We start from the raw sequence: 18,910 nt of genomic DNA, 5'->3' as shown, positions 1-18,910 counted from the left end.
TTATGGTAAATGACAGAGTGTTTGCAAATTTTCCTGACTACTCGATTAGAAAATGCACCAAGTACAGGCGTCAGCCGAGCATGCATTATTTAAGTGGTTGGTGTCTGGCGACAATCTGGAAGCTGCAATTGTTGTGGTTGCCCGTAGGAAAATTCGCACTTTCTGGGAGAAATTCTTTCACCTTTGTGTGCCCACAGCATGGATCGCTCCTCATGGCAGCTGTAGGATACACTGGAACTTTGTGACCTGGAAAATGTGGGACAACTGACACAAGGTGACCCCCTGAATGCTGGGGTAGGCCCAATTAATTTAAAATTTTGCTTGGCCTTGTCTCTTCCAATTTTCTAAATCCTCTGGAAAAATGATTAATGCGTACACTGCCAATGCGAAAATATTTTTGACCCTATTAAAGTCGACCAAGGGTAAACCAAGTGTAGGCTGGCATTGTATCAAACTAGCTTTATTAAATTTGATTGGAGGTTTGTATGAGGAAGGGACAGACAAGGACATTATTTTGCACAGCAGCTCCCTTTTAAATGAAAATACTGGGAGGAATACAAAGTACTGGTGTGCATTGGTACAGAGCTGTATTTAGCCTAGCAAAATCTTATCAAAAAAGTGATTATTTCTGAGAAAGCTTAGTATTTCCTCCCTGTAAAAGTATGTCAGTGAAGTTGATTCATTATATGATGAGGGTTGTTTCCCTTGAAGAGGAAAGAGAATCATTCGAACCTTGCCTTACTTCTTGCCTTTTTGGATTTTTATTCCCCAATTTATTCTTGTCCTGCCGGCTCCAGCAGCTGGAGACACATCCAGAGGAGGGTTTGAGGAGTGGGACTAGGGCGGCAGATGTAGGTACCTCAGTCACAGAAAGTGCTGTTTTCAACACTTTTCCCAATTTCTGCAACAGTCCATTTTTTTTGGCAGTGAAGTGTTCCGAAGTTCTGCAGAAACCGAAAATCACTAAGTTTCTCAGGATTTATCCTGGTGCATTCATGATCCTTAAAAACAAGACCCTGTTCTCAGCTCCCAGGAATCTTTTAAGGCTGAAAAGGGCGTATTGTCCAGATCCGATTCCTCACGGTGATTATTTTAGCCGGGGGAAAAAAAAAAAAAAAAAAAGAGCCAAAAGGTAACACAACTTTCTGATTTTCTGAATAGAAAAGAGTGATAGCTGTTCTGTTTTTCAACCCCCTAAAACCTAACAGAGGACTTCAGATTCCATCCAGTCCTCCCTGCTTCCTCTTGTCCTGTTTAGGTATCCTGTTGGCTAGCTTGGCTAATTTAAGGTAAGTTTAAATGAAGAAGGCAATTGGTCATAAGTTTGTCTGCTCTCAGTCCACTCTTGCCTAAAATACCCCAAATCCAGCTTGGAAACTGCAACCCTGTTAATTTAATTTGGTATGATTTGTTTGCACAGAGGGCATGCTAGCTCTGATGCAGGATCTCCAGACTGACTCTTGCCTGCCCAGGCGCTGGACTGAGATGCGTGCAGGAGCCACTGGAGATCTTGGGATGCTGGCTATGGGATTCAGACTTCTAAGGCTAAGATACTCATTAAACAATCCATCAGAGGGTTTTTCTGCTTTGTATCAGTTGACAGTAAATCACAAACAAAACCCTTTAAATGGAGTGGTCCAACTAATGCAGAGGAGAACGCTCAAAGCTTTTAGCACTTTTGAGTGGTATAAGACTCATAATTACAAAATGTTCTGTACTGACAACATGAAATAATCCTTCAACCACTCAAGACAGAGCAAAAGCAGAAACTGCTCAGCCTAGACAGCCTTACTTAGAGGTGTAACTGCAGTGAAAAAATAACCAGACTACCATCTTTGAGGAGAAGGACATAATGATGCACATGAATGACAGCCTTATTTTGGTAAGATGTGAGCTCACTGGAGACCACCAACAAGCTGTCATCAGATAAGCATTAAATGATTTTGATGAAATGACTGAAATTCTGCTTGAATTAAGCTTGATAAACTAAAATGAAGAGGCCCCTAAACATCCTTACTGAACTTAGCCCAAATGCAAATTTAGCATCTTCAGAAAACATTCCATCACGTCTAGTTGTAGTGTAAATATAAATATATACATATATACATATACACATATCTATGCATAAAGTTTTTAATTAGAGAGATATGGACAAATTGCTTTTGTCTACACTAGTTTTAACCTAGTTATCTAGAGTAAGAGTGAAGTGTTATATTCCTCTAAACCTGTGATATGTCAGTTAAAGCCAGCTAAAAATTAGGTGTGATATGCAAAGTTTGGATCTGACTATCAAATATATCTTTTCCCAAAACTCAGAACTTATCTACAGGCCTCATCCATTTCTATATAAGCAACCATTAGTAACAGAAGACCTCTGAAAACCTACTTACTGACATAACTTTGAATTGGCTGAAATGAAGGACAGAATTACAGAATCACAGAATTGTTTAGGTTGGAAAAGACCTTTAAGATCATCGAGTCCAACTGTAAACCTAACACTGCCAAGTCCACCACTACACCATGTCCCTAAGCACCTCATCCAAATGTCTTTTAAATACCTCCAGGGATGGGGACTCCACCACCTCTCTGGGCAGCCTGGTCCAATGCTGGACACCCTTTCAGTGAAGAAATTTTTCCTAATATCCAGTCTAAACCTCCCCTGGTGCAACTTGAGGCCATTTCCTCTCGTCCTATCACTTGTTACCTGGGAGAAGAGACCGACCCCACCTCGCTACACCCTCCTTTCAGGCAGTTGTAGAGAGCGATGAGGTCTCCCCTCAGCCTCCTCTTCTCCAGGCTGAACAACCCCAGGTCCCTCAGCCGCTCCCCATCAGCCTTGTGCTCCAGACCCTTCCCCAGCTCCGTTGCCCTTCTCTGGACACGCTAACTTGGACAGTGTAAGCTTGATGTGAAAGAACTTAGATTTAGGCATGTGAAAGAGAAACATGATGGTAGCTCATCCCAATCTAATAAATGAAATAGTTACAAAGATTGTTGAAATGAAAAATACTTATATAGGAGTGTACCGCTGCTATACTTTAATTATTTCATAGCTTGCAAGTGAGTGGACTTGGTAACTTCTCCAGTAAATTAGTCTTTCTAGCACATAGTGGACTGCCTACAGCATTTCTGAGAACAGCAGCAGATCCAAGAACAACAACAAAAAAATTATTTGCATGATTCTGAGCTACTTTTAATACTGAAACTTCAAAGATGAGTTCACGAAAGGGTGAGAGGACTCATAAAGTGTGCAAGTCTAATTTGCTGAAGAGATGCAGACAGTTTCTAAAATGACTAAATAAATTGCAATTCATTTTTTTCACTTCTATTTTATCTCTGTGCTTTATGTATTTATAAGGCATCTATCATTTTGTACTTAACTACGAAGCATTTTGAGTCAAATTCTCATTAAAATTCTCCCTCAGTAACTAAAAAGAGAAACACAGAGAGACACCTGTAAGCTGGTTCAACCAAATATTTTACTCATTTGTAATACGAACCTCTGATTATAGGGCAACATCTGCGGTCGATGTTTTGCAAATGCTGTCTTGGAGATACATCAAACGCATCTTGTGATAGGTCCTGGGTTTGGACTGCTTCTAGGACTCCCACTCCTGTGGCCTTTGCCACCACCTTGCTATTTTACTTCTCTTTTCTGCCTTTTCTGGAGAAGTCAGCCCTTTCGGTGACAATTATCTGTATGAACAAGAACTCTGCTCTCCTGCCAGGCTGTTTGGGTGTTGTTGCTGTTGCTGAACTACGTGCTTGATGGTTACCTGTCAGCTCTTGGAGCCTGGGGGATAAATAAACTGGGAGGAAAGTGGAGGTCCCTAATATCTTGTAAAGGGGTTATAAACAGTATCTGTGTATTGAGCAGGACACCTCTTTTCATTTCAGAGCTACGCAGTGGTGAACATCAGAGAAGAAGGCTTCGTGTCTGACTGACAAAACACTGTAGGAAGTGAAAACATAATAAGCTAACAGTTTTCTGGTATAAATGGGAAATGAAGGATCAGGTCTAAGATTAGTTACAGTACTGAAACTGACTGCTTGTCTTCCAAACAGGCTCAATCCCAGTCCTCCTGATAATCACTGCTACCACAACATTATCCTTAGGGAGAAAGTGTGAGATATGCTCTGTCAAAGTCACTTTGGTGTCCAGTTTGTGCTCAGGATTTATGTGGATTCAAGGGTCACAAAATAAGTGCACGTTGCCCTTAGCTTAGACAGCATCATGCTGCATTACTTCAACAAACAGGAGAGGTGGTCAGGCATGAACAAAATTAATGCATCCAACATATGCAGCATCATGGGATCTTTTGCTCTGGGTTGGTCCAGAAACGACTGGAGCTGGTACTCAAGATGTTTAAATTTCAGGGGGTCTTAAATTTCCAGACTAGGTGTTTTCTATTTTTAGACTCTTTTCACAGTTCTCAATTTTTTGCACTGTACACGTCTGATTCATGAGAGCATAAAACTTTTCTCATTTAATCCAAAATCCAGGAGATTCCTGTTTCCCTCCGGATGAGAGAACCAGGAACGTCTTGCTCATCAAGATAAGTGTTACCTTGAGTTCCAGCCTTGCGATGACTGTGTCTATCAAAATACCCCTATCAGACCAGTTCTGTATCAGTAATGGTTCTGTCTCTTCCCGAACGGATCATAACCTCTGGGGCAATTTGGGCTGGCTCCACTTTGTGGTGTGCTCAGCACAAGCACTAGACTGGCAATTTTTTGAAGACTATGGAGAGTAAGGGGATGAGAGCGGCAGAATATCATTTTGCAGAAAAAACAGAGTAATTTTCTTGGAAAAATATAGTAACAGCTCATTTGAGCACCTGGCTAAATGCAGAGGGTCAGTTTGCTGGATGAGATATTAGAGATGGGGCTGTTCATAGCTGACCATATTCATTGCCTAAGTGGGAAGGCATTCACCGTTCACGCCGACAGCTGCTGCGGGTGAGGTGAGACCTACAGAAGAGATGATACGGAGTAGATTGATAGTGCCTCTATGTCGAAAGGCCTGCCAAAGGCTAGTGCAATCTTGAGTTCAGTCCAGCTTAGCTCCTTTTCCCTTTTATTAATTTTTCAATGAGGAGCAGACGTGGGGTTTTCCAGCAAAATCATGTCTATCAGGTAGATGAGTGGAATAACTGCAGACAATTTTCTCTTTTATGACTGAAGTTACATATACGTTCCATATTAACTACCATAGCAATACCGTAGCTAGAATGGTAGACTTAACGTTTTCTCCTATTAAATGTTGAAAACTTTTCCAGCTTGAGGATTCTGCAGAGGCAAAGCCCTCACGAACTGCTGCCCAATTAGTGTTGTAATTCCCATATTTTCAAAATTAAGTATAAAGGTTGAAGTAATTAGTAGTTATTTCCTGTATTAGGCACAGTAGAAATTAAGTCTTTCATAACACCACAATTCCTAAGTGACTGAGGATTACCTTTTATGTAACATTTCCTCCCAAGTTTTACTGTGCTACTGAAGCTGCATGGTTCAGTCAAGACAGGACTTAGATTCTCTGCATCCCGGAGATCCTATTGCAATTACAGCATCTTAATGAGGCTCTCGTTTAACTGCTGTTACATGGTAATGTAGCTGAGCATTTGGTTCTTGCTCAATACAAGTTGCTGAGGGAGACGCTATCTGGGATATGAAGTTATTTAAGACAGGGATCTACTCCACAGCTTAACTCTGATGGAAGCAATCTGCTCGGAGTCCTTCCCGTTTGTATATTTCTCTGTCTAAGCGTCATGACCCTTCCAATTTATGATTATGTATATCCTGTGGATGAGCAGGTATTCCAATCTTTTTTAAAGAGTATATTTTTCTTGGTGTTTTTGGTTCACAGCAGAATTGTGCCAGCTTCAGGATCATCAGCTGACTCCTTTTCACCCTCAGCTATTGGTCAAGACCTTTCCCAGTGAACTATTATCTACTCATTTTAATCATCCGAAGATAACTCGAAAGATCGGTAGAATATAATATCCTAAAACTTTTTATTTATTTTTGAGGTACTGCACCATGCCAGCACACTTCTATCATGTCACATTGTGTTACACAGACTTACAGTGAGAAGAAATTTAACGGGAAGTGACATGGTGTAAGTGATGCACTGACATGTATAATTTAAAGACTGTACTCTTGTTGGAAGCAGACACCTGCAATTAATTCAGATATTGGGAATTCAAAATGAAACTGATGATTAAAGCCAGAAGGGACTTAAGATGCGTATTAAGCTCATGAACTGGTGAATTTCTCTGTTTATCTAGCAGAACAGCACAGTTACAGTTACTAAATTTCTTCCGAGAACTCATCTGTGGAGTACCATTGCTGCTGCTTTGACGAGGTATTATCAGTCTACAAAGTACACAGAAATTCAGGTTTGTTCAGGTCCTACCCTATCCAGGAAGACAGAGCTTGATTTGAATGCACTTTGAAAAGGAGGTATCTTTATTTTCTGTTCTCTTAATTTTTTTTATTAAATCAATATCCCAATTGGTGACTAATTTAATCTAGGAAATTTCAGTTACTTCCTATGGTGCTACCTTGGTGGGTTTACTGAATATCAAGCAGAGATACTGCTTCATGGACGTGACCAGAAGTCATAATTCTGTACGAGCAATTTTGCAAACATACAATGTTACATCCTCTAAATATCTCTTCACAGACAATTTTAATGCCACAAAACATGCTGGCCTTGAAGTGTGCCTACCCATCCTTTGGATTTTTTTTCTGTAGTTGCATATCTGTAACTTGAAACTCAGTATTTTGATAATCTCTGATAGTGGGAAAATACTGCTTTGTTTAGCTGTGGCCTACTATGAAAGCCCTGAATGAGCCAACAGCTTGAGCCCTGCATACTAATAGTAATGAACATTGTGATCTTAAGATTGAAGAAACGTGTACTTTCTGTCTATTGAAATAATTCAACACGTGAAGGTTATAGGTACCTTTGCATCTATTTACTTCAAAAGACATTTAAGAAAGCTACTGGAACGGCTTTGAAATATACATAATGTGAAAAACATAAAAGAACAGCAGCAGCAGCAGAATTCATCCTACTAATACACCAATAGTTTCCACTGTAAGTATATACTTAATAACTTTATGGATAGCTTATCACTGATTAAATGCTAACCTGTATTTATTTACAGCTTGTCTGTTATTTCCCACTGGACTTCAGACAATTGATCAAAAAGACACTGTTGACAGACACCTAAATTAGTAAACCAGAGATTAGGATCTTTATTTAAAAATAATCGTCATGTGAATGTTAATGCTTAGGGCTCTGTAAAAAGTTTTGGCTTTTTCCTTTAAGCGTAAACCCTTCTTTTCCTGAGACCATGAGAGTTGACAGAAAAAAAGTAAGAAAAGTAAAACTTGGAGTGTGCCCTGGAAATGAAAGATTACTCTGGCATCAAGTTCTCACATGTATTAAGAAAGCCTAACTATTAAATAATAATGTAGGTGCCTGAAATGCATAGCAAACTCAGGGGAATATCCCAGGTGGACCGAATGGGTCAAGAGCACAAATCTGTGTGATCATTGTACTGCAAAGTGGAAGCAGCATTGCCAAGATCCGCCCTTCTGAGCTGAGGCAGCCCTCGCTTGCAAAACTGCTGGAAGATGCATTTCCCTGGCATTGGAAATATATATATTTATATTTCTAACAAAGCTCTTAAGCGCAGGCAGTCTGTCTGATGCCCCCTAAATTGCCGATTATTCATTTTTCCACAACCTGTCATTTCTGGGACTGTTTGATTAGGCAAGCATTCCTCTTCTTTTTTTTTCTTTTTTTTTTTTTTTTTTTTTCCCTGGCTAGACTACTTCTATCAGCCAATAACGGGGGTTTGAATTGTGAGGCTGGCCAACCTAGTACAACATACTTGCTTCATTTTCCCTGAAGAGTTTGGCAGTCCTGAAAGACATGCTCAGTGTAAACGAACAACTGAGAATGTAATTAAGAGGCATGTTAAACTATAAAAAAGGGGTAGTAACCACAGTATGCTTTCATTAATTAAAGCACTTTCTAATATCAGCCAATTACATCAACCTCCTCTGGCCCTTATATTTCTTAGGCTTTGTGTAACTGGTCCCTTTATCTCTAATGGGATCCTTATAATGCTGACCATGTGGCTTTAGAACAACACCAAAATGCTAATCTAATCCCCAGTGTTGCCCAAAGGCATTACATGGGCCCTGACATGGATCCAAGATTGGTGGCACCCTAATTCAAATAAAAGCAAGAATTAGGGCTGATCAGGTGTCTCAGTGACAACAGTACAATGAGCGACTGGGGGAAGGTGGGGGCAGGTTGGGGAGGGGGAGATGGCAGCAGCAAACGATCAGGCACATTTCAAAAGTAATTGGTCTCCAGGGAGGGTGCGGGTTGCTTCCTAGACCACTTCTACAGAGCCCTTTGCACCTTGCCAGCTGGAGGGAAAGTGCAGCCACTTCCAGAGAATAGCAGCGGGGCTAATGGAAGTGCACGTACGTGTGAAAACGGAAAGCAGGCAGCCTGAAACCAAAGGACTCGATTAAAATGGGACTTCCTTCCAGATATTCCTTTTTTTTTTTTTTTTTTAAATTCAGTCTTGTCATTACGCTGATTTCGCAGCTGGCTAGAATAAATGCGGAAAGTTAGGATCGCTAAAATTACCAGTTTAAAATCACAGGGCTACACTTCCATCCCTGTCTTGCTGCATGTGCAGCATGAAATGAAATTACTTCAAAGGCACAGTAAGGCTTTCCAGTATTTTTTGTGGGTTTTTTTTTCTGCAACATTGACTTTTGTGGTGTACTTTTATTCTGTAGATCTTGAAGCATTCTCCAGTTGCATGACTGCAGCATCATGCCTACTTCGAGCAAAGGGGAAAGATGCCAAGAGCTGGTGTTTTGTGCTCAAAAACACTGAATGCAAGCTCTAAAAAAGGCATCTTCTTTTGGGGTCATGCCACTAGCTTACAGGCATCTTCCGAAAAAAAAACCAAACCCCAAAAATCTCTCCTGCAGCTCTAAATGGAGCAACTGAACGGACAGCAGAATAAGAAACCAAATAACCCAGGAAATATTTCAGCTCATTTTAGCTGTTAGAAACTCCCCAGGAATTCTCTTTATCAGACTTGCCCTGGCTTCTTGCTCTGCCAATTCAGGTACCAGCAAGTCTCTAACTTTAGCCTGTAACCACTATTCAGGCATGACTAAGCTTTTCCAATGTGACTAAACCACAGCGTTTAGTCAGTGGAATTTAACACTCTCTTTCAAGATCTGTCTCTGTGTTGCTGTGTCCTGGGTAGATTGTCCAATCCGATCTGTGCTTTTGGGCATTAGGGCAGAAAATTTCACATCTTGTTGGGAAAGTGATTGTCAGATTTGCCTTCAGAAAGCTGTAAGAGGACCCCAAATTTTTATTACTTTCTCCTGTATCTTTTTTATGGCTCTGCAAGTGACAGAAACATGTGCAACAGATGATTAAGCTCTGAATTTTTTTTTCAGAGCTAGAAAGGTATAGAAAGATCTGAGAGTGCATTAGAAGACAGGGCTTACTGATAGACTACATCAGCTTCTGCAAAATCATTTCTGAATGGGTAGCAGAAATACATTTACGTACATAATTTTTGTCATTAGCTTTTTTTTTTTCTTTGACAATAAAAATCTTCATTTATTTCACTCCAACTTTACCACAGAAGAAAACACAGCTTTGTGGCAGTTCACCTGGAAAGCCATAGTTTAATGCAGAAAGTTTCTAGAAACAGATGGACTGTGGGTTTTGTGTGTTCTCTGTCATGACCCGTCCTCTACAAAAACAACCTACCTGTTGTTAGAGCAACCTGCCTTGTGCCCTGTGAACACCATCTGACTCTTACCAAAATATTTCAGTCTTACAGTCCAATTTACTGAATACTCTTCTTTGTTTCCCAAGCTAAGATGAAGATTTAAATAAAAAATTGACTACTATACATTTCTTATCTCCTTGCTGAAAGAACGTTGGACTATGACTGCCACCAGGCTATACATTTTTTAACCCTGATAGTAAGGCAGGTTAAATCCAGACACGTTGTCACCATCTTATCTTGGCAGGAACGATGTGGACAGAGAAACTTTGGATGAAAGGAACAAGTTTGTGGTGAGAGATCTTCCCACAGTGGCTTCCAACTCCTATAGAAGTCGATGGGGTACCCGTTAGTGCAGTACAGAAAATCAGGTTACCACGTTGTCACTTTTTTCCAGCCTTTCTCAGGAGATGGCATCCAAAACGAAGGCACATCAGAGAATTAGCCACCTCCTCACCTTGCAAAGAACGGCTCTCCCTTCACATGGAGAGATTAAGTGGAGTATTACCATGTACATGCTTCAGTTGTGCTTTTGTCCTCTTCTGAACGCATTTGCCCGTTAGTGGAAAAATATTCTCTTAATTCCAGAGAGTGTAACAACTCCGATTATATTTTTAACTGCTTTACGGATCACACAGCAGACCTATAATGCGCGTTCTCAAAAAGACAACTAATTTTCATTTTCAGTCGGGTTCTCCGCAAGATTTTTCACATAGCCTCACTTCACACCACTAATTTCATTTTAGAGCTGCCATCATATCACACATCCCTTTGCCTGCTGTGCTAACATGTTTTCACATGCTTATCCTTTATTACTGCAGGAGAGGCAAGCCTCATAACAATGCTCACCTCTACACTTTGCAAAAGTTCTGGGGCAGGACCATGGCTCCATGAGAACAAAAAAAGCAGAGAGAAAAGGATTTAAGGAGAAATGAGGAAAGCAGGAGAAAACAATTAAATTAAGAGTAAATAGAAGCTCTAGCCTAAGCATACTTGAGATGACCTCAGCAGCACTTAGCTATGGTGGAGAGGAACCCGGCATTGCATTTCTTCAAAATAACCTGTGCAAAGCTATAAGCTTTGAGACAGGGGAATTTTTTAGTTCATATTCAAGCAATTTCAGTTCAGTGCAGGCAAGATTCCCTTGCTACAGTCCAGCAAGGTCTTCATTTGAGCTGCTCTATATGAGCATACGGAGGCAGCTTTCCACATTCCAGGTGCAGTGGATGGTGCTTGCCCCAGCTCGGTGGCCACCTTGCCTGTGCAGTTAAAATGGCTGGTCGAGGGGAAGGGTTTTCCAGGCAGCTTCTACTCACAGAATTATGCTGCAATGGTCACCAGATATAAGGTGACTCAGTCCTCCCATCTTTCCAAAACAGCAAAGCTGAGGCTTTCATGTCTTGTGGGAATTAGGTATGCTGTGGTGATTTCCTAAGGCATGTCCTTTCTCTTAGCAGAGACACCAGAGTCAGCTTTCAACATGCCCCTTGCCTTTCCACTTGAGAGGGTGGAAGCAGCAAAGGGAGCACTTGCAGATCAAAGGTCCATCGTGCAGAGGCAGTGGATTGCATACCGGCGTGGTGGGTCCTCATCGCGGTGCTCCTGCTCCCAGCCTGAGTGCATCATCACCAGCTCTGCACCCACCAGCTCCCGGCCTGTCACTCTAACAAGCTATTATTTTGCAGAGGCCATCCACTCTAATTAACGCTGCGCCAGGAGCAGTGACATTGCTGATGGCCAGCTCTCCCGTTACGTGCCTTGCTGAAATGCCCGGCTTGTTCCTTTGTTTCCAAGTGGCTCAGAGTAATTGAAAACAGAGCATAATGTTGGGTCGCTGGGGTAAAATAAGGATACAAAACATATTAGTGTTTCACATAACAGGGACAGAAAGGTGAAAAGAATTGATCGACTGTTTTTGCAGGTTCATTGAGATCAGCTCAAGTGAAGGCCCTCTTCTGCTCTTCGCCTTGAACATGAATGGAAAAATCTCTTGTCACCACTTTTCTCAGCTGAAATAAAATTAATCCAGAAGAGAAGTGGGAATGAGCAGAATTTTTTTCTCCAAGTTTTGTTGTTAATTAAAAAAACAATTACCAAGGATTTCTAATTACTTTACAAGTACCCTATAGCCTGTACCTGCTCCTCAGCAAATTAGAGAGATAATACTTGAAACGTCTTATTAAACAGAATTATTCTTCCTCCATATCCATTCACACTTCTGCTTAATAGTCTTTTTGAGCAACACCTCTGTGAAACATTTATGTCCATTAAGGTATCCTACTGCTATTAATATTGTTCAATAGTTTCCATGTTTTTCTGTTGAAAATGCAATGAAGTGGCAAGATTGGACTAAGGGGCAGTGTTGGAAAGACCTTCAAATATGTCTGTTATAACAGATGGCCCAGGAAAAGTGTCTGCATAACGTGTTGAGCACTGCGGTAAGAAGGTGATAATCACTTCAGAAATTCTATAGACAGCCTTGAGAGACAAACACCAAACACCATGGATACAGAGAGGGAAGGACAGGCAAAAACTTGACACAGCCTTTGAGAGGAAGTTAATAAAGTTAGAGTAAGTCTGTGATCTGTGTTACAGTGAACAGAAAATCACCCAGGAATTAACCAGGTGAAAAAGCAGCAAAGGATTGATGATTTGGGGCAGCAAATACATAAGCATCAGGGTTTTGCCCCTGATGGCACTAAGTTTTCTGCAGAAATACAGCATTTAATTCCAAGCAATCAGTAACAGAAAAGCAGTGACCTTGTTAGAGGAATTCAGCAACAAAATACTAAAACAATAGAGAGATTAATGGTGATGGCAGTGATTAACATGCAGTTCAGAGAAAAAAAAAATATTATTTGATAACTGGTCCAAAATATTTAAAAGATGTGAACAGAGAATATGTGCTACAAAGGGAACTGTAACGTGACCTTAAGAAACCATATTGCTATTTAGACATGGTTTAAAAAAAAAAAGAAAAAAAAAAGAAAAAAGCTTCCTGACAAAGATGTTTTAGAGTTTGGAGTGGTTTTCAAAGAGAAGCAGTAGAGTCCCATTGATTTAGGTACTGGACTTTAGCTAAAGGGCAAAGCAATAGCTAGTAAAGCATATAGGCCACCCTGCTCAGGACTTCTAATGATCTTATATTCTTTCCCAAATGTCAATGGTGTAATTCTTTGTTTCATAGCCTGAAATCGTTGGACTTCTCTCAATTATAATGAAAGCAACTGAAGTGAAATAGAAAATAAGTGAGAAAATTTCACAATGGTATTTTGGGGGGGGGTGTTACCATTTTCAACTCAGTGTAATGTGCATTGTAAGGTCCACTTCCTTTCTTCAGTGTAATTAATTGGTCACTTCCTGACATATACGGACGCTACAAACATTAATTGGTTGAGGTGATACCTTAACTTCTTCCCCCCTCCCCAGGTGCAAGTGTAGAACCAAGAACTTGCTTGCATTTGGAACAATCAGCTCAGGGTTTTTAGGTTTTGCTTTTAAAGAAAGCTTTCACATTTGAAACACAGTTTGTTATGGTTTTATTTTTTTTTAAATTCTATTTTTTAGCATTGGATCAGTTACTGTTTGATGTCAAAACCTGGACTGAATCTCACTTTAAATATTCCAATATTATTTAGGTCAGCATCTACATTTTATATTGTAGATAAAGCATGACCATGCCAAATTGTAACATCAGTTTTACAGTTTATTAGCAAATACTGTTTAAAAATCAAAACAACAGGAAAAAAAAAGCTCACTTACCTTGGAATACCCTTGCCTTGGAATACACCTTAATTCTTAGTTACTATATCATTCAAGACTGTAAAATATGTGCTAAGAATGCTTCTTCCTGAGTGTTTAAAACCACTTTTTTTCCCCTCTTTTTTGTTCTCCCTCCTGCCCCACCCCCCCGTGGATTTTCATATACTTTGGGAGGAAAAAGAGTCTTTGAAAACTGAAAGACCAGCTTGGGCTTGTAAAACACAGCATACAGTTTGGTTACTCCAATTTGCTGTTTGCTTATGAATCTCATTTAACCATTTACGTTGTGCATCGCTTTGTATTTATATTCAGCACATGGTAACAGTAATGCTACTTATGCAAAATACAATAGATGGAACTTTTCCTGAAATAACCAGTTAGTCTTAGAGTTTCTATACGATCTCCCTCTTGAGTAAGTAATAAGAACAAAATCACATATTGAATGATATTCTTAGGAACATATGTTTTAATTGGTTCCTGTGCACCATCATGTTTTCCAAGATGGCAGTACCACGAAGCAACATTAATATCTATTCAAAGCAAAGTAGATCACAGCTGGCAGGTAGATTTTATTAGAGACTTATGAGGAAGAAATAAATTAAGCCACAAGGGATAAAACTGAATAGGTTGAGGGCTGACTGAACCCAGAATGTTATCCACCCTCCTATGTCAAATTTGTCTGGCTTGCAACTTTAACTAGGTTGTCCTTGAAAACAATAAAATGAGGCCCTGTTTTTGTTGTGGAGGACCTCTTTTCCAGAAGGCATAAGTGGCACCAGCATTAGTCTGGGCTCCCTGTTTCTGCAAGGATCCTGCTTCACTGCTTCATCTTTCCATGTTGCAAAGAAACGGGTGAGTTTTCGTCCCAGTAACATTGCCGTGAATAGAAATTAACTCCATAAAATTGACAGGTCTACCCTGGCTGTGTATGTGCCTCAAAGCTTTTCTTTGGTGCACTCTGTCAGCTAGCTCAATAAAAACATGGCTTTTCCCTAAAAAGCTTTCTCGAGTTTGCAGCATATATAGGGACTGAAGCTGGGTCATTCAAATTGAGTTTAAATCATTACTGACGAGAAAGTATTATCATCTGATAAACCGTGGTCTGTGGGTCTTGTTAAAAAAGCATGATTTATAGCCTATGAGATCCAACAAAGCTCTGATGATACATGCATTTTGAGAAGGACCAAGCATCCTTCTGCACCAATACTGCAGTGTGATGCCCCTGGTAATGTCCTTTGCTGGTCAGAAGTCAGACAAAGAGACTGGGTCAGAAGACAGCTTCATCTCCTGCAGATTCTGATTAATTTGCTCATATTAGGCTCCTGCATACACCTCCCTTTCTGAGGCTATGGGCTCCAGCAGGTCTGGGTAGAAACCATGGAAAATTTGGTGATGCAACAGCTGCTGATTTGATGAAAATGAAACATTTTTTTGTGAAAGTGCATGGATTTAATGGAAGTTTTTCAAGTGGGAATATTTCCTTCCAATAAGGTCAAGTATATTGTTTAATCTTAAATCATGTTAGAATTAAAAAAAAAATAATAAGAAGTTGATGTAAGACATAGTCAGCTAACAAATATGAAACACTGTGACCTCTGCAAGTGATACGGCAATTATTTTTTTTTTTGCTAGGCAGTCATGAGTATACGTACCCAAGAGTAGTCTGAGACTTGAAAAGTTTAAAAGCTTGATTTAATTTCAGTTCCTATAGGTAAGCAATGAAAACTGCTCCAGTATAGGTGAAAGAAAAAGCACAATGCTGTTGAAATAAGCTTTTTTTTTTACAATTTTTTTGTTCTTTTTCACAAGTTTTTGCAAATCCAACTTGGGTACAAATAGAATTATGAGATGCAAATCTTTCTTCTTGTTTGTTTTAATTTTGTTGTGGCATATTATCAGTCAATTGCAAAACTTAGAGAAAGGTGGTGGGATATTTGCATCTAAAAAGAAGTATGTCAAAATATTTAATATTTTATTTTGAAGGAAATTCTTGAGATTATTATAAGGAAAAGGATATTAAATTATGTCTATTTACATTTTAATTTTCTTAAACCTGAAAGCACTTTGTGTGCATTTCATCACTTGCCTGCAGATAGGAAGCTCATTTGTCAGATTCACCTTCTAGTTGTGCAGGTCTTCCACAATGCAGAATTGGAGAGGGAAACATTTATCAAAAAAAGAAATGTCTATAAAGCAGTGGAAATTGGTAGGCAGCTTAAGGGACAGATCTGATTTCTTTTACAACATTTAAATTATTCTTTGCAATTGACTGTATTTCAAGTTGCCAGTGTCCCCTTAACTTTCAGGTCTTTGTGAGGACAGAAGTGCTTTATGCAGAAGCTGACCTATTTTATTTTCTTTTTCATGTATATTTCAGCACAGGAAAGTTAGTAGCATCCTAATATATTATATACTATAATTATGACATGGTTTTATTTGTGTAGTTTCAATGCAGATGCACTTTTTTTCATGTTCTGCATGAACCAGTTGCCTTCAATAAGAACTGAAGTGACCTCTTTCTTTCAAAAACTATTTATTACAGTTGCAAGACCTACATATTCTATTTCCATATGCACTGCTGCTGGTTCTTGGAAAATGCTGGCAGCAGGCTGTTTTCCTTTAGCTGTGATAATAGCCAATACAAAAAAAAGCACTGCTATAAACTCATTAAACCAGCAAATAAGCATTAATAAAACTGGACAATAAAAGATTACCTAGCCTCTTAAAATTACGGGAGAAACCTTTGAAGGTTTAATAGAGTTGTAGATGTATAAGGATGGTATAAGGATACAGAGAAAACAAGGGAGAAGCATAAGGAGAAGTGATATATTTATTATCCAACTGATAAAAGTTGGAACAAACATTTCTGAAGGCCTTGAGAGTTCAAAAACATGTTGTTTTTTTCCTAGCCATCTGCCTGACATGTCCAGCTTTCCAAATCTGAAAGTTTCCTTATGTTTTCCAAATGTATGAGTTGTCCTGAGAAGAAATATTTTGTCTCTTTACAAACTTTTACTTTCTTGGAATCTTAAGTAAGTTCAAAAGAGGAAATGTAAAGTTATGTAAATGAAGGCAATATCCCAGGTATAAGCCTGCAAACAGTCTGTGGGTTTATTAGCGATCTCAGGTACTCACCTTTTATCTCCCACACATCTAATACACCATTTCTGCCCAAACTGCCTCTTGGTTGCAGGTATTGCTCTGGAGAGGTCAGGCCTTTCCCAGTCTACATGTCTCTAAAGCACTAGAACCTGCAAAATATTTCAACTCTTCTAAATTAAAAATGCCCCCTATGAAGCTAACTCTTCTTGATCCTCTGCTTTTCCTGCTATACCATTTCCATGCGGCAGTAAGCAGACATTAACAGAAGTATTAGGAAAGCACCCAAGATACAAAAAAATGGCCTGATTTGACTAAAAAAAAAAATTCCATAAGAATTTTTTCCTTGTAATACAGGTTTGCCAATAGCAATTTTCTTTACTATAGCTTTTCTGCTGCAGTCTCATGACACATTGGCAAACGTTTGCTGAGGTTTGAAATTGGTTTGGTCAATCTAAGCTGTATTTCATTGATGTTAAAACGAATCATTAGGTTATTAAAGCTGTCTCCTTCAAGACATTCAGTGCTGGTATTTGAGTATTTGAGTATTTTTATATTTGCCTCAAACGATAAGCAAAATATTTCTATAACATTACTCACTAAAACATTGAATTCACCACCCTTTCAAAAATTCCCATAATTTTTGAACTTTTAAAAATGGCAATTTTGTTCTAAGCATAGAAGTGAGAAACTGGAAAATCATACAAAACTGCTAATATTTGGTACCAGCTTAGTTTGTTCAGACAGGAGACTCAGCAGGGCAGAAGCAATTGTGAAGGACAATGAATATTGGAAAGGTGCCTCTTCTTTCATGCACATGTAATATAGTTTGCTGCCATTTGTGAGGATTTTTGGTGCTTCTAAGTAAACTAAATACTATAAAAGTAGAAAAAAAATCAATTAGATAAACTGAGGAACTGAAAAATATTACTAACTCCAAAAACCGTGAAACCAATGCCCAAACTATATGAGGGTCAACTGAAGTAAAAACACTTAATCTCTATACTGTATTATTACTTTTTTCCTAGCCCTTTCTGGAGCCTGTGTACCTGTAAGAAAAGCAATAGCCACAGATAATAATCATGCTGCCAGTTGAGGTATCGTACCTAGGATTAGCCGGGGCTTAGGAGGAGGACAAGGTCATTGCCAGGGCTCTCCAATTACTACTAGTATCACTACCTTTTCTAACATGTCAAACGACGACAAGCTTTTGAAGGCTAAATCCAACAGCAGCAGCTTCTAGATGGGTTAGTGGTAAATGAGTGACATCAAGTCTGAGAGTTTGACATTGTTTGTCAAGATAAGTTCACAATGAAGATGACTTTCATTTCCAATATAAGCTATCATAAAAAGGATTGCACCTATAAACTGTGCTGTTAAATGCCTGACCCTGGAAAGAGAGAGCCATTAAATAAAGTTAATGACAAATTCCCAGGGCTATTTGGGATAATTATTAATTGTTATTAAGTTATATTTTCAGTAGCTTTTTTTTTACTTTTTAAAGTCATAGCTAAATTTACGGTTTTCCTTTAATTAACAGGGTTTTGGGGATGCTAACCTGTCAAAGGGCTGCAATGTTTGTTTCCTAGCAATGTTTTTCAACATTTATGCAGTAAGATTCAGTGGGTGGAGAGAAACCCTGTAACCAGAGGGCTCACAAGCTGAATGTTATTTGTTTACTCTTTAGCATAATTTGATTCCTGCTTCCCTGATAAACAAAAAATGACTTGATAATTCTCTCCCTCTTGGGGGCAGGGAGGGTAGAACGGGAAGAAAAGAAGAGTTTGCACGCAATATGGCAGTTTCACAAGTGAAATTCACAGGATCTCCCAGAATTTGGCTCAAAATGCTTAAGGAAGCTCTAGGGTATTCTACCAGTAAGTCACAGAGCAATTAGTTGCTTCTGGAAATTGTATTTATTCCCCATTGTTTATTAAGCAGATGGGTTACTTGGTCTTACCTACCCTTAATTGTCAGGATCTGGAAAGACGTTGATGAAATTCAGCCCTTTCTTAGGGTCATTGCTTTAACCTGGCTGCAAATCCTGTGGCAGGGAGTGAATCCTGCAGGGCACGAGTGCCCCGTGCTCCTGGTCACTGTGGCACACGGCTGGGTACCCTCCCAGGGAGCACACCGTTGCACGGGTGGGGTGTCCCAGTGTAGGATGCCACCAGGCTGTAGTGATCGCTGTGAAGTGCAGG

Source organism: Ciconia boyciana, chromosome 4 (genome assembly GCF_034638445.1).
Source record: "Ciconia boyciana chromosome 4, ASM3463844v1, whole genome shotgun sequence".
Classification (NCBI taxonomy): Eukaryota; Metazoa; Chordata; class Aves; order Ciconiiformes; family Ciconiidae; genus Ciconia; species Ciconia boyciana.
This window is presented reverse-complemented; position numbering follows the sequence as displayed.